Raw genomic sequence first — 8,761 nt, 5'->3', positions numbered from 1 at the left:
CTGTGGCAGCCTATTCACTATAAAGTGAATCACAAAACAAAAGATCAAATCATTGTAATCGCATATGACAGTAATTGCACAAGTGATTGTAAAAAAAAGTTTTCTGATACAAAATCTACATAGAGAGCTTAAGCAGAGGTCCCAAATTGGAGGTGAATTCCCTTGGATGAATCCCCTTTTCTTTTTTTTTTAAATTTTATAAAATGCAACATACCATAAAATTTACTATTTTAACTATTTTTAAGTGTTCTGTTTAGTGGTATTAATTACATTTACATTATTGTGCAACCATCACCACCATCCATCCCCCCCTAAGATTTCATCTTCTCAAACTGAAACTCTATACCAATTAAACACTAACTCCTCTCCCACTTCCCTCCAGCCCCTAGTAAAACCACCTTCTATTTTCTGTCTCTATGAATTTGCCAATTCTGGTGGAGTCATACAATATTTTCCCTTTTATGCCTGGATTATTCTATATAACATATCTTCAAGGCTCATCTATGTTGTAACATATGTCAGAATTTTGTTCCTTTTTCAGGCTGAATAATATTCCATTGTATGTATACACCACATTTGTTTATTCATTCATCTGTCAATGGACACTTGGGCTGCTTCCACCTTTTAGCTATTGTGAATAATGCTGCAATGAGTATAGATATACAAATATTTCAAGACCTTGCTTTCACTTCTTTTGGATATATACCCAGTAGTGAAATTGCTGGAGTATTTGGTAACTATATGTTTAGCTTTTTGAGGAGCCTCATACTGTTTTCCACAGAGGCTGTGCCATTTTACATTCCCACCAGTAAACACCAAGGGTTCCAATTTCTCCACATGCTTGTCAACACGCCTTTATTTTCTGTTTTGGTTGTCTGTTTGCTTTTTAAAAAATCTGTAATAATAAAAGCGTAATATCCTCACCCAGACTGGCCAGGCATCCAAGCGGGACCCCCACCCTGAAGGGGGTGTGACCAGCTGCAAACAGCCATCATCCCCTCATCCAGGCTGGCCAGGCACCCAAGCAGGACCCTCATCCTGATCTGGGACACCCGTCAGGGCAAACCAGCCGGCCCCCACCCGTGCACCAGGCCTCTATCCTATATAGTAAAAGGGTAATATGAAAACTGACCCTAACAGCAGAAAGACTGGGAATGACTGGTCACTATGACACACACTGACCACCAGGGGGCAGACTCTCAATGCAGGAGCTGCCTTCTGGTGGTCAGGTCGCTCTCACATGGGAGGAGCTCTGCTCAGCCACAAGCCAGACTGATGGCTGCCAGTACAGCGGTGGTGGTGGGAGCCTCTCCTGCCTCCTCAGCAGTGCTAAGGATGTCCGACTACAGTTTAGGCCTGCTTCCCGCAGGGAAGTGGACATCCCCCGAGGGCTGCCGGGCTGCCAGAGGGATGTCTGATTGCCATCTTAGGCCCAATCCCCTGGGGAGCGGGCCTAAGCCAGCAGGTGGTCATCCCCTGAGGGGTCCCAGACTGCGAGAGGGCACAGGCCGGGCTGAGGGACCCCCTTATTCCCCGAGTGAACAAATTTTTGTGCACCGGGCCTCTAGTCTATACATATAAAAGCCTAAGTGACTGGAATGACCAATCGCTATGACGTGCTCTGACCACAAGGGGGCAGATGCTCAATGCAGGAGCTTCCCTCTTGTGGTCAGTGCATACCCACAGCCACCCTCCTCCAGCCGGCCAATCTCCCGCAGTTCCTCCACTTGACCCCTGGGCTAGGATGGGGAACCATGGGTGGGTGGTGGTGGACACAGCCACTTTCCCAGGGGGGCCGAGGGCCAGCTCCCTCCTTGGGGTTGGCAGCCAACCTCCTATGCCCTGTCCCTCCCCCACTGCTGACAGGCTCCAATCAGCCTGCTGCCCTCCCACTGCAGTGGCGGTGCAGTGGCGAGGGAATGAGGAGGGGGGAGGCAGGGAACTATGTGGTGGCAGAGCGCCGACGATGGCCATGTTAGCATCCAGCATCCGATCCTTCCACGCCCAGCCCAGCAACCATCGCCTCCTCTCTGGCCCAGCCCTGATTGGCCTGGCCCCAATTGGCCCTGAACACCAGCCAAGCCTAGGGACCCCACCCATGCACAAATTTTGTGCACCAGGCCTCTAGTTAAGTATAATTAAATAAGTGAATAAGCAAATTATAAGTTACAAAAATTAAAAAAGCAGCCAGGTAGCTTATTTGGTTAGAATTGTCCTGATATGCCAAGGTTGTGGGTTTGATCCCTGTCAGGGCACATACAAGAATCAACCAATGAATGCATAAATAATTGGAACAACAAATCAAGATTTCTCTCTCTCTCCCTTCCTCTCTCTCTTTTTTCAATAAATAATTTTTTTAAAAAGCAAGATACAATATTATATTTAATTGTACCAGGTAAAAGTATGCCTACTTTTTAAAAAAAGGAAATAGGCAAAATCGTAATATTTACATTAGAGTTTAAGATTTTTATCTTGTTAATGTGTTTCAAATTTTCATTAATATTTTTTAATTTGGTTATTTGAAAATAAATTCAGATTTTTTAAATGAATAAAGAAAAGTAGTCCACTCAGTTGTAGGACACCAATTTTTTGATGAAAGGCTGAAAATAAGAACTTGTTGTTTGGCCATCTGGTGCCCCAAATTCAGAGGCAGAAATTTTAAGGGCCCAAATATATATGTCTATGTATATGTATTGTATATGTATATGTACATACCCATGACTTGATGAATTTTCACAAACTGAATGCTCTGTTTTTGATATTTACACTATTGTTCTTTTTCATCCCTTAGATCCTGAATTAAATGTCATATCCTCAGAGAGACCTCCTCTAACTACCCAATCCAAAGTATCACTATTAATTTATTGATCATATACGATGTACCAGTATTATTTCCATTAGAGTGGCTCTCAAAGTACAGTCGGGGATTCCAAGGGTCCTCAAGATCTCTGCCAGGGGTCTATGAGGTCAAAGCTGTTTTTGTAATCATACAAAGTCATCCTTTGTCTTTACATTCTCATTCCCTTATGAGTATATAGTGGATTTTTCCAGAGGTCACAACATGGTGATGACCTCTCTCCAGTGGCTATTAATAAAATGTGTGCTTAAGTGTTCTTGTGTTTTAATTTTTTTTCAGTTTTTTTTTAACACAGTAAATATTGATAGATATAACCCACATTTGGGATCCTCAATAATTTTTAAGAATGTAAAGGGTTCCCGAGACCAAAAACTTTAAGAACTCTGCTCTATTGCTTCATTAAATTACCCCTTTTAAAGAAGTAGTCTACATAGCCCTTTCCCATCAAATTAATGTAAAATTTTTTTTTAGTTTTTTTATTTGAGAAAGAGAGAGATGTATCAATTTGTTGTTCTACTCATTTATGCACTTAAGCACTCATTGGTTGACTTTTTTAAAAAAAATCCTCACCTGAGGATATTTTTTCCATTGCTTTTTAGAGAGAGTAGAAGAAAGGGAGGGAGTGGGGAGAAAAGAGAGAGAAACAATAATGTGAAAGAGACAAATTGATTACTTGACTCCTTTATGTACCCTGTCAGGGCTGGAGATCAAACCTGCTACTCAGGTATGTGGCCATGTATAGGAATTGAATCTGGGATCCTTTGGTGTGTGGACCAATGCTCTAACCACTGAGAACACTGGCCAGGGCCACTGGGTGATTCCTATATATGCCCTGGCCAGGGATTGAAGCCACAATCTCGGCGCATCGGGATGATGCTCTAACCAACTGAGCTACGTAGCCTGGGCTAACCCATATACTAAATGCCTTTTCCCTAGACTCGTGGTCGGCAAACTGCGGCTCTTTGGCCCCTTGAGTGTGGCTCTTTCTAAGCCTTAGGAGTACCCTAATTAAGTTAATAACAACGTACCTACCTATATAGTTTAAGTTTTAAAAATTTGGCTCTCGAAAGAAATTTCAATTGTTGTACTGTTGATATTTGGCTCTGTTGACCAATGAGTTTGCCGACCATTGCTAGACCATCAACATCATGAGAGTAGAGACCTGACTTATCTTGTCTACTGTGTATTTCAGAGTTGCAAATAGGGCCTGGCACATAATAGTTGCTCAATAAATATGTATTTAATAAATGAATAGGTGAATGGAAATGAGACAGAAAAGGAAAAAACAATTTTAAGTTAAAAACAATCCTAAAGATGTATAATAATGTGATTAGTAAATGTTATTTGTAGCAAAGGAAATATGAATTTAAAATAGTATTATTAAAATACTTAAATTATTAATAAAGATCTAAAGATCAGCAATACACAATGTTGCTGAAGGTCTGATGAAGCAGGGACTGTCATTTCCTACTGATGGGAGTGTCTATTATTCCATTCTTTAAAAAGTAATAAAGGTCTTAAAAAAGCTTTACCCTTTCTCAAACAATAATTACACTTCTGGTGATATTTTTAAAGGAAATAACTTTAAATACCAGATGTATTATTTATAGTAGTAAAAAAATGAGAAAAAAACTAAATGTTCAAAAATGCTTGAATGGTTACATCAATTATAATATATCCATTTACTGAAATATTTTGCAGCCATTGAGAATAACACTTGTAATTCATGTTTAATAGCATGGAAACAGGATTATATTTATAATTTAAATAAAAAAGCATGATTAAAATGTATAAAACCTTACCTCAACTATACAAAATATGTACTGAAAAGGCTGTCATGAAATACATAAAAATTATAATAATAGTCCTCTCTAGGTGGTAGGACTGTGGATTATTTTTATTTCTTTTATATTTTTCAAATTTCTCACAATAAGCCTCCATTATTATAATAACAAGAAAGTTATTGTAAATCATAGTATAAATTCTAACAATTTAATGGACAAATAAGATGTTTAAAGTTACATCTCAGTTGTTAAACCATAAGAGATAAAACTGGAGAGACAAAATGGCAGAAAAATCAGGACTGGAGTGTCATGAGATAATCTGTCTCAGTTTGACCTCTGAGCTAGCAACTCCCTTAAACCCAAAATCTCAGTGTCTTTACCTACAAGGTGAGATAATAATAGTACATATCAACAAGGGTGGTTGTCAGGATTAAATCTGATATATATTATATGTCTTAGCTCAGTACTAGGTAAGCCTCAATAACATTAATCATTATTATTGTTACTAGTGGCCTGATGCACGAAGATTCATCAAGAATAGGCCTTCCTTCCCCTGGCTGCTGCACCGCCTTCGCTCTGGCCTGGAGCTGCCTTCTGCCTCTCGCCTTGTCATGTCAATTTGCATATTCCCTCCTTATTGGCTGTGGGCACTGCCATTTTGTTAAGTTACAGTCAATTTGCATATCCCATCTTTCTTAGATAGGATTACAGTACTTAACTACTTTTTAAAACTTTATTTTTATTTTTATTGATTTCAGAGAGAAAGGGAGAGGGAGAGTGAGAGATCCAAACATCAATGAGGAAAGAAATCATTGATCATTTGCCTCCTGCATGCCCCACACTGGGCATATGCCCTGACCAGGAATCGAACCGTGACCTCCTGGTTCATAGGTAGATACTCAATCACTGAGCCACACAGGCCTGGATAACTACTTCTTCATCTAGGTATATTTCAGAAAAAGAAATCTAAGATCTCTTTCCTACAAGATTGCTCAGCCAATCAACATATACTGACAAGATCAAAGAGATCTGCTTTTCATAGCTCTAAAGTCCCCATGCACTTTGAGAAAATAAACCAAAGACAAAAGGAATATTCAGAACACAAGTCTATGTGGAAATTGGTAAGAGCTAATAAACACCAATGAGGTGTTACTAGCCTTTAAACTTTAAGGGTGGCTATAAAAGGCAGGGTCAGTGACAAAAAGCTCTGGTTGTCAGAGACTCAGCTATGATTGGGGGCAGTTAGCAACTATGGGAAAGTTTTCTCACTGCCCTCCTTGGGCCACAGTGATAATTCTGTCTTTGTATTCTATATATTGCTCCTGTCTCCTCCAGTGCCAAGTGCTGGGGAAGCCCAAGTCATCAACGTGGGTGCCATCTTTGACACCTCTCTCTCCTTCTACAGTGGTCAATTATCTCTAAGTCCTACTGTTTTGACCCCCTAACCATCTCTAATCTGTCCAATTCTCTCTGTCCTCATTGTTACACCCTAAACCTACAATATCCTTGATTGTCTGCCTTCTGTCCTGCTCTTCAATCTATTTTCCCTGTAACAAGATCTTTCAAGAATTCAGTTTTATCATGCCCCTTCTGTTATGAAAGTCTTTTAATGGTTTGTCATTGCTATTGCTCTTTGGATAAAGTCTAAACTCCAGCTTGCCTTAGTACCCTCCCCATCTCTAATTGAATCATGTTCAAATCCATGAAATAGGGCTCTCCATTCTATATTGTCTTCCTGCAACACTCTATGCTCAAACCCTATTCTGCTCCCACTTACAAGTTATGAACTGAATGTTTGTATCCCTCCAAAATTCTTTTTTTTAAAAATATATTTTATTGATTTTTTACAGAGAGGAAGGGAGAGAGATAGTTAGAAACATCGATCAGCTGCCTCCTGCACATCTCCCACTGGGGACGTGCCCGCAACCCAGGCACATGCCCTTGACCGGAATCGAACCTGGAACCTTTCAGTCTGCAGGCCGACGCTCTATCCACTGAGCCAAACCGGTTTCGGCCCTCCAAAATTCTTATGTTGAAGCCTCAACCCCCAATGTGACTGAATTTGGAGATAAGGTTTTTAAGAGGTAATTAAGGTTAAATGAGATTTTAAGAGTAGGACTGTTAGTTCCGTGTCACCTCTGACTCCCCATTCTAGCCGCACTCCTGAGCCATGGGTAGGTAGGGCCGCCTACCCCTACCGCCCGGGCCTGGGACTGGTCCAAGCCCCGGCCCACCTGTGGGCACGGCACTGCCGGACCAGAGCTTCCTGTGGAACATCTTACAGAGGGTTGATAAAGACAGAAGCGGGGTGATATCCGACAATGAGCTTCAGCAAGCACTCTCCAATGGCACCTGGACTCCATTTAATCCTGTGACTGTCAGGTCAATCATATCAATGTTTGACCGTGAGAACAAGGCTGGTGTGAACTTCAGCGAGTTCACAGGCGTCTGGAAGTACATCACGGACTGGCAGAATGTCTTCCGCACCTATGACAGGGACAACTTGGGGATGACTGACAAGAACGAGCTCAGGGAAGCACTTTCAGGTTTTGGCTACCGGCTCTCTGACCAGTTTCATGACATCCTCATTCTCAAGTTTGACAAACAAGGACAGGGACAGATTGCCTTTGACGACTTCATCCAGGGCTGCATCGTCTTGCAGAGACTGACAGATATATTCAAACGCTATGATACAGATCAGGAAGGACAGCTGGATTCAGGTGTCATACGAACAGTATCTCTCCATGGTCTTCAGCATCATATAACACTGGACTTTTATAAATAGCAACATGACTTATGGAAAAAAAAGACTGAAAATGCCAAATCTCTTACCGTTAGTGAAACAGAGCACAAATGCAGTTGTCTTTATATAGTTAATATTTGGGGACCCGACTGTACACATGTGGATAATCTGATTAACATTTTTGCAGTTGTAACAATAGTCATATTGTTATTTAGATACAGGCATTTGATTTGGGACTGTTTAATTGTGCCATGAGGTAAGATATGATAATGTTTCAGGTATTCTGCATGTCAAACATTTATCATGTGCTCTTCTATGTAGCTCCAATTCTATAGTGGAAATACTTTTATTAGCCAATAGGAATTTAAAAATAATACAGAACTTGTACAGAAGGCTTTTCATGTGCCTTACTTTTTAAAAGGGGTTTACTGTATTCATTTGAATATGCAAGGTATGCAATAAAGCAATATACCCCTTGTCCCAGGCCATCTCTGATGTGCTCATGAGGGGAGCTTCAAGGGGCTCTGGATACCTTGAGGTCATTTTCGGTTGTCCGCATGACTCACTTGTGGAAATGCGTAGATATAATTGGTCCTCTTACAAGAGTGTGTTTAAATTTCATAGAATTCTTTGAACATAAAAATCCAAATGTAGTTTAAAAAAAAAAAAGAGTGGAACTGTTATCCAATAGAATGAGTGTCCTTATGAGACACCAGAGCGCATACTCTCCTTTTCCTCTCCCCTCTCCCTCCTCTCTCTTTTTTTTCCTGCTACCCCCAAGCCCTCATGTGAGGATGTAACCAGACAATCAATGGATTTGTGCTGCCTGTCACTACTTGAGCCAATTAAACAGAGACAGGGTTGAATCATATGAGTGTCTATTCCAATACTGCTGGCAGTATGGGAGAGCAGCAGGTCATCCACAAAAATCTGCTCTGTCCCCACCATAAACCAGCTGCTTATATTGGGTAGAAGGACAGGATTACATGGTGAAGTAGGCAAAAGGCATGCCAAATGGATAGTTTACAGGTCTGGATATATGCAAAGGTATGCAAAGGCTGGGGGTCTTCAAAGTGCTTGTGACATGAAAAAGGCTGGGGTTCTTCAAAGGGCTGACGGCTCTGGTTTCTACAACAAGGTTGCTAGTCTTTCCATGATAATAGGCAGCTCCCTGATGGGGAGGATGGGCCACATTTCCAGGTGAGCTCCCAGGACTCATACGCAACTCCCAGCTAGGCCAGAATGCACCCTCTTTAATCAGAACAAAACAATCACGGTTAACACAGCATGATTAATATTTCTTACAATTATAGCTGGCCCCCATTATTCTATTTCTGCCCTTATCAAGGACACAGCAAGAAGGCAGCCATCTACAAG

The 8,761-nt window shown here is 41.1% G+C and overlaps 1 pseudogene across 1 annotated transcript; it reads left to right on the top strand.

Moving 5' to 3' along the window:
• The first annotated feature begins 5,696 nt into the window (after nucleotides 1-5,696).
• On the top strand, nucleotides 5,697-7,406 carry LOC308526779 (programmed cell death protein 6-like; annotated as a pseudogene). Its single transcript has 2 exons — nucleotides 5,697-5,762; nucleotides 6,753-7,406. The product of its transcript is annotated as a programmed cell death protein 6-like (transcript).
• Nucleotides 7,407-8,761: the final 1,355 nt, after the last annotated feature.

Source organism: Myotis nattereri (genome assembly GCF_964212035.1).
Source record: "Myotis nattereri genome assembly, chromosome: 11".
NCBI classification, from domain to species: Eukaryota; Metazoa; Chordata; class Mammalia; order Chiroptera; family Vespertilionidae; genus Myotis; species Myotis nattereri.
Note: the sequence above shows the minus strand (reverse complement) of the source record. Positions and strands in the feature narration are given on the sequence as shown.